Here is a 14,890-nt window from a genome sequence, read left to right as displayed (position 1 = left end):
GAGCTCTGCGCTGAGCTCTCAGAGGAATCAATCCCCGGCCATCCAATTTAGACTGTGGGGAGAGTGTGCATCGATCCAGGCTCGGGGTTTTCCACACATGCTGCTAGCTTTCCCAAAATAAAATAAATAAATAAATAAATGCTCCCTCCGTCCACGCTGCAGCAGCTCCTGCAGCAGATTGTACATCTCGTAACGCACTTTGATTCTTCTGCCTGTTTCCACCACTTGAAGAGGTTCAGTTCCTCTGTGAGCAGGTGAGTCAGTTCAGCTGAAGGAGGAATGTGTGCAGCAGATTCTCTGTGGAGACGTGATGCTGATGGAGTTAAAGCAACAACACACATAGACACAAAAACACACACAAGAGCAAGGGCACGACACTGAACCCCTGAATGTGAAGTGACACAGAACACACACACACACACAAGCTGCTTTCAGACAAGCTGCAGAAAACTTCTACAAAAACTAGAATCTCTCACTGTGAATTTAAGACTTGATTTATTGGAGATAAAATGCAGATTTATCAAATTCGAAGCTCCAGAATATCTGGAGTCACTTCTTGTTTCCTGTGTGAGATAAAGAGACGAGGGGACGACGTTGAGTTCGGACTCGGAGGAGAAAGAAGCGCGAGGGCGGACGTGTGGAAGTGGTTTCGCTTGACCTCGAACTCGCTTGTTGAGATGCTCCACGTGTCTAAATAATGACAGAGCAAAATACTGCTGGGTAATAAACCCCCGTATAAAAACCTTTATCACCCGCAAGCTTTGACATAAAAGCACAGTCCTCCACAGAGCCAGTGGAAGCTCGGTGTTTACGAGTGTGTTCGTCTCACATGCTGATCACAGCGTCAGACATTTTCATCAGTCGCCCACAAACACGTCTCTGGGGCTTTTTACGATCAAACGCAAGGGCGACCGCGTCCGTCACTGAGGTTACAGCGAGGCGGAGTGACCGCCGTCTGATTTGTGGTTCGTTAGAGCGACTGAGGAGAGGTCACATGCTTCCTCTCCACTGTCAGTCAGTGTCCATGAGGCGTCCTTGTCTGTTGTTGTTTGTAGCTGATGTGAATCTTATAGACTAAATAAAGACGGACGATATAACAGCTCCTTAAAAGTGAAGCCAAACCATCTCGATCGCCCCCTGGTGGCTGTCTGTAGTATAGGTCGAAACCCCTGCCTCCTCCATGTTAGCAGATGGAACATGGAGAAAACTAAAAAGTTCACTTTAAATAAATATTGTCACTGATGTTCATGTTTTCATATTTTCAATAAGTTTGGTTTCAATTCATTATTTGATTTTATTTTAAAAAGGGAGTGAAACATCATGATTGACAGCTGACAGCTGATTGGTCGACCTTCAGCCATTGGACGGTTCTAGCTGTCAATCACACTGTGGTACCCCCAGTACATCCGGTGCTTTATGGTCTGTTTGACTCTAAATGATCATAATTCACTAAATGAACATCAGCTGTTTGAAGAAGACTTGAAACTAGAGACTGAGACATAAACAATAGACTTCTATAGAAACTACCAGTGGAGTCGCCCCCTGCTGGTCACTACACAGAACACAGGTTTCAGGCCCTTCACTTTCTGGAGTCTATGGTTGAAGCACAGGAGGATTTTCAGCTCTTGGTTTCACATGATTCTAGCGGTAGAATCCTAAAAGTTAAAGTAAACATGATTTTTAAAGGAAAGTTTTAAAAAACAACCATTTTTCCAAGTCAGAAACTAGTTTTTTCCCCCTTTTGCTAATTTCACATCCCGGACACGACGCAGCTTTGTGTCAGCGCCGCTGCATCAAACAGGAGATAAAGAAAAACAAGCATCCTGTGATAGTAAAGCAGACAGCTGCTGATAATTTTACCATCACTGACACACACACACATAATTGCGAACGAGAACAATGGATCCTTGAGGTTTTTTCTTCTTCTCACAGACAATTTCAATTACACACAGTGTCACAACATTGTTAGAACATTTAATCCCTCGGACAAAGACTTTGTGCAACAATAAAAACAGCAGAGGCTTTAAACTTTGATTTGTTGCTCAGAGTTGTGTTTACTGCTTGTGTCCAGTTTCAGCACTAATATATATATATATATATAGTTTTCAAACCAAAATATCTCAAAACTAAAGAATGAAAACTCAAATAAATGAGTATAATTCTAATGGTGGTTTTGACTTATTTTAGTTTTTATATCCACAATTTAACATTTCTGTGAAACCTTCCTCAAGTTCTCTTTCTGAGTGAAACATGGTTTTTCCCATAGGAGCCTAAATAATGACATTAATATAATTAAACTCGCACACAGAACAAAAAAAGATTCAGACCAATCTGCACTTCAAATCTCACACATTGCAGGACTGTGGAAACAGTGCAAACACCCCAGAGCATGTTCCTCAGGGCAGAATGACACATGCATCTCCTGGTTCACCACTTATATCAGGATCCTCCTCCAGCTGCAGCCGCTCAGAGTCGTCAGGAGCTCGACTGAACACACATGAAGTCAATCACCACAGCAAACACGACATCGCTGCTGGTAAACAGGCTGCTGAGGGACGAGCACTGGGAATGTTGCTAACTGGTAAAGAGAGGCAATAAAGAGAGGCACAGAAAACGTGTCTCATGTCCAACTGATCGTTTACACCATCCGGGTGTTTAAATGTAAAGGATCCTTAGACACACACACACACTCACACACATTTACCCTTGACTGTGGTGATGACTTAAAATCCTTAAATCTCAATCTGTTATTATCACAAACCAAAATTAAGCATTTTAATCTTTCACTTTAAAACAAATTTATCAATCTCTGCTATAAATGATATTTTATTTTGATAGTTTTTAGTTTAAAGTTTATTTATTATTACTTTTCACAAGCATTTATATTATTGCTAACACGTTTCTCTTATTAAACACTTTCATGGTTCTTGTAACTTCCACAATCTCAATTCCTTGTTTCTTTGTTTGTTTTGCTGATTGTTCTTTTGATTGTTTCCCGGTTTTATCTTTCGATTTTAATCTCAATTAAATGATTAACTTGAATTAAAGATTAAATTAAGATTAAATAAATTGCTCCAGGAGGGATGTAGGGGACTGTTGTGATGTGGAAGACAAAGATCTGGTGACCATCAGCGGAGAACAGTCAGTGATTGGACGCAGTGGAAATCTTCTAACGAGGCTGAGAAGTGGCCAATGGGTGACTTTGGTTTCCTTCATCTGTCACATGGTCCTTTTGTGTTGAAGCTTTGCAAAAACATGTTTACCCCTTGACCCGAGTCATCATCATAAAACCATCTGTGTCATTTCTTACTTTACATATCAGTGTCAAAGTGAGTTTGATGGTTGAGTGTGAACACGGAGAAAGTTTCCTCCTTCACTCTCTGAACTCTTTCTATGTAACTCTGGTGAGCGGGTTCCATCTCCTGTGAGAAGAACTGACTGAGAGTCACAAACTTTTAAACTATGATGAGTTCTAATCAGAGTTTGGTGGATTTGTTACAGCAGCAGCTCTTCTGGTTCTGGAAGCAGAGGATCATGGGTAATATCCAGCGCCACGTCACCGCTCGGACACAGAGCCCAACAGAATGAATCACCACGTGTGGCTGCAGGGGGCGCTGCTGCTCAGTAACAGGGACATAGTGTTGCTTTAAGTCACCAGAAGAAACAAGTGATCGACTGTGTGTGATATCACATGATATGCATACTATACGATGTCGTACTGTGTGTTATATTTACAGTATTTATTATGTTGGGTACTCATATGTTCTGTCAACTTGAATGTTTGCCCACGGGGATCAGACAGAAACGGCTTTTCAATCCCGTCCATGTCCTGTACATGTGGCAGATGTGGCAGCCAACAGACTCCTGATGTTTAACACGTCAACGTCCTGGTATTTGTGACTCATATTTCAGTGTTGAGACAATAAATCAAACACATCCCAGAACACGTGAGAGAACAAAGGAGTAAATTAGTTTCCGCACTTCTCACTCTTATCTCCAGCGGTTCCAGCAGTTTCTCCGTCCTTGAGTTTCGATGCCTCCTGGAATCTTCGCCACAATCTGCTCGAAAGATGAGATTCATTTATCTTCTTAAGTGGCAGAAACACGCTGAGATGTTTTTGCCGCTCGCAAACAAACCACAACCGTCCCCGCGAATCAGACTTGCGTGCAACATTTTCCAAAACAATTAAGGATATAATTAATGAAACCCAGCACCTGTAGTGCCGCAGCAATCACCAGAGAGGGGACAGTGAAAAATGTAGCAATCAAATTAATCAAGCAAAAGGCACAGACCAATTACTCACAAACAATCTGGAGTGTGGCAGCGCACTCGGAGAACAGGTGATAGTTATCATTAAATTAGGCGAAGATCAGTGGCTCGGGCTGTTCCGTCACGTGGGACCTTGATGAACTGCGGGCGGCGTTCTGCTGAGGGCGCCGTGGCAGGCGAGGCGGCCCATATGCTTGATTGTTTAAGAGGAGAGGTGTTGGGATAATGATTAATGGAAATGTGAGGGACTCTGCAAGTAGCAACACAACAACAACATCTGGTCCTGCGTCGGGTCCTCGTGTTCGTACAGTGAGAGAGGTGGTGCAGCTGCAGGGGAGCGTGCACACCCCCGGGACGCTAGTTGGAGGTGGCAGCTTCAGGGAGAAGATGCTGCGATGATTTCATGACCATATAGGATGAGAACAGAAGTTCCTGTACCTCTCGTTTTAGATATTAGTCGACTCAGAAAAACAAAAATAAAACGCTGATATTGTGAAAAGATTCATTTCTTGCATTAGAAATATTTCTGGGTTCTCTTAGATTTCAGATTTTTGATAAAGTATAAAAAGAACAAACTAAATATGATGAATACTCTCGAGTGAAGTTGATTCTTATGCAAAGACTTAAATGAATGAAAAAGAATAATCAAAAAACATTAATGAAATTTATGCCAGTCCCATTAATCTTGATATCCTGTCTTATCACAGGTTTAATGTATATGTCCTTGTATTCATGTTGTAAATAGTATAATGTGTTGCACTGTTGCCATGGCATCACTCCTGCTCACACACACAGAGGCCATTTCAAATTAGAGGCACTGCAGCCATTTTATACATCAAAGTGTGTTTACAAGTGTTGGAGGTAATTACTGATTATATGGGAAAAAAATAACTACGTAAAAAGCTTTTTGTGGCCTGAGAGGAAGGAGAGTGAAGTCTGATAAATGTGATGTCACCTGAGGAAGGAAGGAAGGAAGGAAGGAAGGAAGGAAGGAAGGAAGGAAGGAAGGAAGGAATTTGCTGTTGATAACTTAGTCGTCTAGTTTTGATAAAGAAGATAAATGGAACAAAACGGATATTTCTGATGATTCTGCTTCTTCTATTCTTATTCTTTTCTACTTTTCAACTGTCCCATAACTACAGTGGCCCTGAGGGTCAAACACGATATTCACAAAACCTAATAACATCGTGAAATGTCCTTGTGTCATTGTAGTCCACCAAAAAGCTAAAATTTAAGCTAACATCAATTTAAACGAAGCCAAAACGTGGAGGTTGATCTCAGAACAGAATTCTGTCCAATTACGTCTATCTTGCAATTTACTGCCCTCTCGTGGCTGTAGTCGGTACTGTCTCCGGAAGCTAGTTTGTCTACCACTTGTTGCATCTATAACTTGTGTTATTTTATTTGTGTGGTTGTGCCTCATTGACAAAGGCTTTGTCTGCGAAGGCCGAAACCGAATCGAGGCGGTTTGGTCTACAGAGGATTTCCGTCATCGGCATGACCAGCTCGTCCCACCCTTGTTGCAGTCGCCTAGCAACAGAGCTGCAGTTGGACATGACGAGACTTTGTTTGGTCTGTTGTTGTTGTTGTTGTTTTCAACATGTGTAGCGTTCACTGAGTCAAAGCCGTCAAAATGCAATGCATCCTGGGATAGGTTGGACTGGGAAGGATCCACCCATTGAGGCCTGTCTCTGGGACGAGAGGACGCTTTGTTGGCTGCATCCTTTGAACTGGGACAGTCTCGTTTCCTGAATTGAGACACGGATACTGAAACAAACCTTTTGGTCCAAAGAACACAAAGTCGTACAGTAACCGACCATTAAAGAAAATGGTCCTCAGAACCAAAGTGTTGCTGTTTTTAAACTTGTTCCGCTGACATGAGTCGCTCCGTGTGGTTCAGCTTTGATTAACGCTCGCGCTGGAATGACGAATAAATGGCTGCAGTGAAAACAAAGAGTGGACAGAGTGCGCCGGAGTGTGAACTGCATTATGCATTTCAATCATCGGCGGCGGCGGCGGAGCAGAGTGCAGAGTGAGAGGTGGTGATGTCCGTAGCACTGATTAGTGTGTGTGTGCGTTACAGTGCGGCTGAATGGAAACAGCTCTGACGGACTGTGTGTAATAAACCATGATGACCTCCTGCAAACCCACACTCGGCTGCCCAGAGCCACTAAAGCATGGTCAGTGAATGGAAAGCTGCCCGGGCTCCACTCTGCACTCGCTGTGGTCATTTAAACTGCATGTTTTCATATGACGGATGAGATGATGAAAGTTCCACATTACACCCAAACACTCGGCTGCAAACACGTGTCGACGCACAACCTGTTTGAGGTTCTGATCACTTTGAGCACTTAGGGCCTGATTAGGGCATAAATCTGAGTTCTGCTGATCGCATGATGTTCAGAAGGCGTCAAACGTTTCAGGTCATAGTCTGACCCGAAATATCAAATATCTGAACCATGGATCTGTTCGTTTGGACTTTGTACCAATCACAGGAAGTAGAGACAGTATTAAACCATAGAAGAAGAAGAAGAAGAGGAAGCAGCTGCAGTCTTCACTTCTGACGATATGTCTGAACCACGAGGACGTTCATTTTACTCAGTAAATCATAACATATTTCAGTGGCGACGATATTAGCGAAGTGAACTGTTGGTTTCTCTATAATGTTTAAAGTCTCCACCTTCTATGTAAAGCGACTTGAGATCATGTATATTATGATTTGGAGCTTTACAAATAAAAATGAAGATCTTCGTTCATTTCCTCCATTCAAACAGAAAGACTACCCCCACTGACAACCCCACCCGTCAGACGCCGTCTACAAACCAATCAGAGTCAAGTATAGGTAGACTCCGCCCACGTAGGTGAGGACGACAGGACGTACGTATGTCAGACTAAATTCTTTAGTCCCTAAATTACAATGTGAAGCCAAAACTAACAGATCAAATGAAACTATGGAACAAAAATGATATAATGTGTGTTTATAATAACAGGTCTGATGACTGAATATGTGATGTCCTGTACAAGGGATATTTCAAGGTGAGAAGAAGAAACGTTCCAGAGTCTGTGGTAACACGTCTGACTCCAGATCAGGTCACGTCTGTGGACGAGGCTCCAGGTGAACCGGGGGGGGGGGGCACAGCTGAGGCTAGTTGGCCAATCAACTCTCCCTGGATTCAGAAGGCAGCAGCTGATCTGCCACACAGGAAGAGACAGGAGGAGACACAGGAGGAGACACAGGAGGAGACACAAGGAGGAGACACAGGGAGGAGACACAGGAGGGAGACACAAGGAGGAGACACAGGAGGAGACACAGGAGGGAGACACAAGGAGGAGACACAGGAGGGACACAGGAAGAGACACAGGAGGAAAGCAGGAGGAGACACAGGAGGAGACGCAGGAGGACAGGAAGAGACACAGGAGGAGACACAGGAGGGACACAGGAGGAGACAGGAGGAGACACAAGAAGAGACAGGAGGAGACACAGGAGGGAGACGCAGGAGGGACACAGGAAGAGACACTGCTGAGCTGCACAGCTCGACGCAGCAGAGACTGTGAGCACTTTAAGTCAATGTTTGAGTTAATAAAAGTATTTTGAAAAGCAACTGGTTTGTGTCTGGCTGCTGTGGTGAGACCTCGGTGCCAACGTCTATTGCAACAGTGTTCAAATCACATCAGAGTCAAATAATCTGCTTTGGCATCTTTAGTTTATCATCAATCACCGAGTGAGGAGACGTGTCTGTCCCCAGGTCAGAAGCATTGTACCGCCCTGCAGCCGCAGTCCCTCCGAATCACTTCCTCCGGCTCACGGGTTTGGTTTTGCAGAGGAACCGGGCCGTGGTCAGTGAAGTGTCCTGTGGTCATCAGTGTGTTGGAGGTCTCAAACATCACAGGACTCAGCTGAGGTCAATCAGGCCTCAAGCTTGAGTTTAGTAAATATATAATTTACTGCATCAGGTGGAGTTGGCTGCGTGAATCTCCGACCCAAACAAACATTAACTCGTAATCAGAGAACAAATAAAAGCCAAAGTGGAAGAAAAGCTCTTAAAGGTTTAATACTGAGGTGTAGTCGATGGTGGACTATCACGCTGTGTCTAGTATTCTACATATTAACAGTATTTACATTATGTAAAGTATTTGGAGAAGCAGCAGAGAGAAGGAGCGAGTTCATCCTCGGTGCTCACATCAATCCAGGCCACGAGGCTTTTTTTAAATCTAACAAATATCTCGGTGGATTAAGACATTAATTCTTAATCCGCGCTCGCAGGTGCTCATCAAAGTGGAAGCTCCAGCGTTCAGAGACGTTTCTGTAACGTCTGTGTGTGATACAACTCGGTTTGCTCACTCTGAGCTTTATATGGTGAAGTGTTGAATTCTGCAGGATCAGTTCTCTCAGTTTCGTTTACGGTCGGAGAGGCAGATACTGATATTAAGCATTTTCTTTCTGCATGAATACTTTATACATTGATACTCGTCTCTTTATGTTAGACGCTGTCTTTTCTCATGAACTCTGTTATTCTGTTGACGTGCTCTGTTTAACGTGACATCTGCTGCACTTCTGTCCGTCCTCCAGAGGAATCTCTCACGTGCTAAATATTTAGTTTTGTAGTTTTTCCTCACTCTCGTCGAGGGTTGTGGACATGAGGATGTTCGAGGATTTGATTTATGAAGTACCGAATTTCCAATAGCGTGTAGATATATTTATATAAGTCATGATTCCTAAGATGTTGATATCCAACCCTTCTGACAGAAAAATTCAACTCAATTCCACTCAAATATTTAGTACTTGAATCAAGGAACATTTTTCTACATAAAATATAGACATAACTGCACTTTTTTGCATTATTTTGGTTTATTCTATTTAATAAAAGTTTTCATTTCTGCACAGATATGTCCAATTATGTCTGAGGTGTGTGCTTCCACTCCAACACAATAGAGGTGAATAGAATTAGTGCTGCGTGGGGTCCTACTCTCACAGTGTGTGCACGTGCAGTGAATTCCAGTTTCAACTCTCAGTTTGAGCTGCGAGCTTCACTGAAGTCTGCTGTTAAACACAGATACCAAAATAACCAGATTCAAGCAGCAAGTGGTTTCCAGTCGGTCTGGATTAGTTTCTTATCTGTACTGTACAGATGGATTCTACAGTGCACACACATTCACAGTTTTTGTCATTTCTGATTCACGGGGTTTTCAAAAATTGGCCCGACTCGGACACCAGAGCAACAGAATCCCATTATACTGAGTCGCTGATTGTGAACTACATTTGGAAATGTGACTAATTCCCCTTTTTTAAAAACACATTTCTCTTTACAAAGCTCGACTGGGAAAGGAACAAACACATCATTAAATCAGCAATGTCCCACTGTCGCCGTTACGACACTCGGTTTGATGCCAACATCTTTCATTAAAAAGACATGCAGCCGTTCGTGGCCCTGAGTTCCCTCGGCACAGAAGTATGACGCTAATCACGGACACGGCGCACGCCAAGCCCCGGGAAAAAAAAAAAACTGCTTCTCTGCTTTAGGAGCATTTTCAAATAATACCATTAAAAAATAATAACTGATGAAGTTGGCTCTGAGCAAAGGCACAAAGCGCTTTAAAAGCTTTCCATCGTCTTACAATACAATTTCCAAATCAATATTTCATTAACTGGAAAGAGGTGCAATGCTCCTTGTTAATAAAGAAGGTTTGGCTCAGCAGAGTTAACGCACAACTTTACTGAATTTCAGGCAGGGAGGTGGACAATTATGTCACGATTATTCCACACACACACACACTCACACTCACACACACACACACTCACACACACACTCACTGCTACTCTCTTGATTGTTTCTGTTTATGGGCCGTTTTCATTCAAACAGCCTCGCAGCTGTGACGGCGTCGCCACCATTCAACTTTTACATTCAGCTAAAGGTTACTGGTTTCAGCAGATCTCTATTTACTTGTTGAAGTATTTTCTATACAACTACTGCATTGAAACACATTGATGGCGACCAAACTATCGTTTTCCTCCATAAACTTTCTCTTCATTTGGAGAATTGATAATGTGGTTGAAACTGTCTTGTTGTTTCATTTGCTTTAGTTTGATCAGATATGGTCCTTGAGTGATCCTGGAGTTTGGAGCGTTAAAGGACAATCTGAACTTCATAGATTTGTGTTTGTTTTGTGTATAAAAATGTGGTTAATTACATATTTTGATGGGTAATAAAATCTATAAGACGGCGATTAAGAAAACATGGAGAATCTTTACCCTCGTCAAGGACGTCCTGTTTGTTTGTGTGTTTGTCAAGTGGATTTAGCTACTTATTGGATTTCCATGAAACGGACATGATCCCATCAAGGGCCGAGAGAGAGCTCGTTATGTTTTGGCGTGAATCCGATAAAAAGGGGGCGGATCCAGGATTGTTTATCACTTCCGAAATAAACCGTTCAGTGACATTTTCACTGATGTCCCAGAGAACACTGCAACACACTCACTGCAGTGCTAACGCTCTCTTAGAGTGCAAGAGCAAACCTGCACTGAGGCCACAACACCTCATGGAAACTGGTTTAGTGGTTTTTGAGTAATCCTGCAAATAGCAATAATAACGTTGTTGGAAAAGGTCATTTGTCAGAAGTTAATTATCCCTCACGACTTAACATATGTAGATATAACTGTCCTGTCGTGGTGGCCCAGTGGTCAAATGCACCTTTCATGCAATCCCGACATCCCCGGTTTGATTCCTCCAGTGATTCCTGTGAGTCTCTGCTGCTGAATATCAAGTCAAAATGGAAACGTTGAGCAGATGTGCAGCTTCCACTGTTCCACTGCAGCTGATCCTGGAGACAGAAACAATCTTTTCTTACAGTGTCGTCATTTAAATGTAATTCACATTCAGTGAGCAGAGCCTCTGTCTTTGTTCTCACTGTTGCTCGGGAATAACACTGCATGACATTGTTTTTGTTGAGTGACATTGACTTTTCCCCTGATGCTGTTTTAAGAAGCTTTTCCACTGAGACTTTTCTAAAAGGAAACATTTATTTTTCAAAAATATTTTGTAGAATAATGAAACATTTATTGATATTAAGTCCTAATTCTGCCTATTTAGATTTTCATCCGTTTCAAAGGTGGATATATACATTGTTTTTCTACAGTGTTTCAGTAGAGACATTCACAGCTGAATGTCAATGAGTCATTTAAACTTTTAGGGATGTTGGCATGTCCTCCAAAGTTTTAGCAGCTTGCAGGAAGATGATATTTAAACACGGTCGTCCTTGGAGAGAGCTTATTTTCTTGAGTGCAACTGAAAACCAGTCCTGTGAGCCCAGCACCATCCATTTGGATTATATCAGCAACCATTAAAATGTTGTTTGCTCCAATTAGACGGAACCACAGGGTAGAAAAACGGACGTGGAGCCTGATTTGTGAAGCTAAAGTCCCGAAAATTCAGATTTTGGCAAAGGCAAGGCCGCCTGGTAGATGTGAGCGGCAAACATGTATGTGTGTCTGAGTTTGCATCTTTGACACTGTAGAATCTGGCTCCACTTCAGTCCCTGACTCTGGTTTAGCCTGATCCGAGAGCAGCGGGATCTGTGGGGCTCTGGCATCAGTGCAGAAGCAGCGGTGCTTGTCATTCAGGGCTGCGCGCCTCGACGTTTGATTAACTATTGTTCACCTCTAATGAGATATTGAAATGCACACGCATGGCATCAGAATTACAGAAACTCAATTTTACTGTAACAGTCTTTAATTCCACTTTTTTTCCCAGCCCGCTGCACAGGGTCCCTGCCCTGCACTTCCCTGCGCCCAGGGCTGCAGCATGCGTGACGAATTGAAATATTGAAATTCATCTTGATGAATTGAAAGACACGCGGCGCACACACCCAGCAGGGTCGTGTCAGATTGGTTTTCTGCCTCTCAGGGAATCTCACGTGGGATGTGATCTGTTGGAGACGTCTGCTGGAGACATGTAGAGGGACTCCGTCCCTGTGTTGTGTGGAACCAGGACTCTGAGCTGCTGTGGGCGACGCCTGTGACGAGCAGGAGGATTCAGATGTGATGCAACAGTGACACCCAGAGCTCTGAGGCTGCAGGAGGAAGCAGACGCTCTCAGGTGGGCGGTGCAAACCTGCATATAAATCTGTGACAGCATGGAAGTAATGTCTCATCAATAATTATAACATATTCCAGTCTGAACCCTATGTTTCATTGATGTGAGAAGTCCTGAATACATGGAACCAGAAGCACAGGTTTTACATTGAAAACCCAGCTGCATCTCCCTGGATGTGAAGCACAGGAAGTGAAGAGCTGCAGACACACAGAGGACAAGTTCACAATTCAACTTTACCCTCGTGAATTTATGTTGATAAAGGAATTTGTTTATTCTGATTTTATATTAATTATGTTAAGCGGTGAGTGGCTGACGTCTGGTTGTTGTTGGGAGACCCCAGTGCCAAAGTTTCTTGCCACATTCGTTCAAAAGGAAAAGTGAACTGCGTGCTGATGACCACCTGATCAAAGTATTCTACCCAAAAGATAAATTTCCAGCTTCGTTCCAACTCCTTAATCCTGATATTTCAGCTGCTGGATCAACTCTCAGAACATATTGGAGCTGCAGAGCATTAACCACGGATCAACTTAGTTCATTTCACCAAAGTTCACAACACGTTCTAACATACAGAACCTCCAGAACATTTCAGCAACGTGTGGTCTCCACTGTGGGTTTGAGAGCTGCAGGAGAAACATTGTTCGTCTGTGGTTCTGTCGGGGCTGAAACCTTAAATCCATAACTTGTGCAGCATTGGTTAAAGCCAGATGATGCATTGATGTCAATATCTACATTTCACTTATCACAACGAAAGAGATTGTGACATTAACCGGATTTACACATTTTATCAAGCCCACAGCCTGAAGAAGATATATAATAATATCGAAACGTCGCGACGGGCTTGACACCTACACCACCATGGACATCTGGACAGTGGTGCGATATGGCAGACCTGGGAATAGACCACGCCAACGCATCAACTATCCAAATGACTACTTACGTGAAAGAGGACGCTCCCGTACCTACGCGGAGGCAGTCAAATCATCCTACTGGACAGGACAAAGACCCAGGATGGAGGAGACAAGACCCAGACGTGGGGACACTTCCCATTCTGATAACTATCGCTATTACAATGGTAATAACAGAAACCAAAGACCAAACTCACAAAAGGGACGAGGTTTCAGCAGAAACCTGCCCAAACGTGTAAACAACCCTATAAACAGGACAATACGTCCCAGAAAAACACCGAACTAGGACAACAGATCCACAAGATGTAGAACCTCATTACACAGGTACATCACCTGGACAATGTTAAAGTCAAAGAAGACGCTGAAAACCAAAAACAACCCATCACCTTTAAGAGACTGACTGATTATTTAAAAGATGTAATCAAACCAGCCACCATGACAGAGAAGACCAGGTAATTACTGGAAGGTAATGCCCGCAATTGGGCATATACCACACAACTGATCCTGGAAGATCATTACATGGAAGGCAGACAAGACAGCCTATCTGAGTTGGAGACAGTCCTGACCACAGACCGGCGTACAGCATGTGAGGTAGCCACCAGATGGTCCAGGAGGAAGTTTCAAAGTAGAATGACGCAGGAAACTATTGACCAAACTGAGGCGCTCATCGTCTCCATAACCCAACAAGACCAACAAATACCCACAACATCAACAAGAAGAAAACACCTATTCAATGGAAGTCTTCCCACCTCTGAGCAAGGTGGACAGGGGAACCTCACCCATAGTAGACCACACCAGGTTTCCACAGATGTCCCCAATGACTCACAGTCCTCAGACACAGCGAGGACCAAGGATCTCCAACCCCAGTGCAGTAGAACCCGGTGCTCAGGCACTCGAGTTGGAGCCATTATTCACACGGACCTCCACACCACACCCTTTAGAGCGGTGATCAACAAACCACTGCACCCTGACCCATTGGTTCAGGTCCACCAACCTATCACGGGAGACCACACTCCTCCTGAGGATCGCCTCTCCATGGAGGAGTACAACTTCTCCTCACATGAGGAAGATTCTTCATCTGTAGAAGATGAAGCACCACATCAGGAAACCTCCCCTGAAGAACCCCAAGAGGACAACCAAGGAAACACAGTATAGTGTTAGTATACAATATAGTGACACAACCGAGACAATCTCCATTCATTGGCCTCGGAGACATTCTAATGTATTCTGGATAATGGTGGAATGGAAGCTCCGGGTCCAGGAAAAATACCTCATCATCGGAGACTCAAATTTCCCTGGTTTCAAAATCCCAGACCTCCAGATAGACACATTGAGACTATTCTGACCAAATGTGCACCCACAACACCGGTGGAGAAGGTGGAGAAGGTCCTTTCAGTCGGACCCAACAACAGGGAACAACAACCAAAGGAGAAATCCATCAAACAACTGCAGGAGGCCCTTAGGTTGGTAAAATGTACGTTCCCATCTGCGGAGATCTGGGTCCCCGTCATTAATTACTCCACAAGTCTACCCGTGAGGGAACAGGATAACATGAACATGCTTAACTCACACGTTAAAACAAACATGTTATTCCTACTACCCCCCCCTGTTACCAGCCAGTGACT

Source organism: Hippoglossus stenolepis, chromosome 15 (genome assembly GCF_022539355.2).
Source record: "Hippoglossus stenolepis isolate QCI-W04-F060 chromosome 15, HSTE1.2, whole genome shotgun sequence".
NCBI lineage: Eukaryota > Metazoa > Chordata > Actinopteri > Pleuronectiformes > Pleuronectidae > Hippoglossus > Hippoglossus stenolepis.
This window is presented reverse-complemented; position numbering follows the sequence as displayed.